Below are 1003 nucleotides of genomic sequence, written 5' to 3'. Positions count from 1 at the left end.
GGATTCTGACCTCCCTGCACTCGAAGTAGATTTTCTGGAGCTACAGAAGCCCAATTGGCGTGCTCTCAACGGCGTTTATAGTCCATACTTTGCCCGAGATTTGATGGCCCAAACTGGCGGTGCAAATCAGCTTCAGAATTCCCGGCGTTTAACGCCGGAACTGGCATAAGAATTGGAGTTAAACGCCCAAACTGGCATAAAAGCTGGCGTTTAACTCCAGAAAAAGTCTCTACACGAAAAGTATCAATGCTCAGCACAAGCACACACCAAGTGGACCCCAGAAGTGGATTTTTATGTCATTTACTCATTTCTGTATGCCCTAGGTTACTAGTTCACTATTAATAGGATCTTTTGACATTGTATCTGTACCGGATGACACTTTACACGTTTCTTTGTGTACATTCCACGGCATGAGTCTCTAAACCCCATGGTTGGGGGTGAGGAGCTCTGCTGTGTCTTGGTGGATTAATGCAATTACTACTGTTTTTCATTCAATCATGCTTGATTCCATTCTAAGATATCACTTGTTCTTAAACCTGATGAATGTGATGATCCGTGACACTCATCATCATTCTCAACTATGAACGTGTGCCTGACAACCACCTCCGTTATACCTTAGATTAAGTAGATATCTCTTGGATTCTTTAATCAGAATCTTCGTGGTATAAGCTAGAACTGATGGCGGCATTCAAGAGAATCCGGAAGGTCTAAACCTTGTCTGTGGTATTCTGAGTAGGATTCAATGATTGAATGACTGTGACGAGCTTCAAACTCCTGAGGGCGGGGCGTTAGTGACAGACGCAAAAGAATCACTGGATTCTATTCCGGCCTGATTAAGAACCGACAGATGGATAGCCGTGCCGTGACAGGGTGCGTTGAACATTTTCACTGAGAGGATGGGAGGTAGCCATTGACAACGGTGAAACCCTACATACAGCTTGCCATGGAAGGAGCCTTGCGTGCTTGAAGAAGAAGACAGTAGGAAAGCAGAGATTCAGAAGAT

Source organism: Arachis duranensis, chromosome 7 (assembly GCF_000817695.3).
Source record: "Arachis duranensis cultivar V14167 chromosome 7, aradu.V14167.gnm2.J7QH, whole genome shotgun sequence".
NCBI lineage: Eukaryota > Viridiplantae > Streptophyta > Magnoliopsida > Fabales > Fabaceae > Arachis > Arachis duranensis.
Note: the sequence above shows the minus strand (reverse complement) of the source record.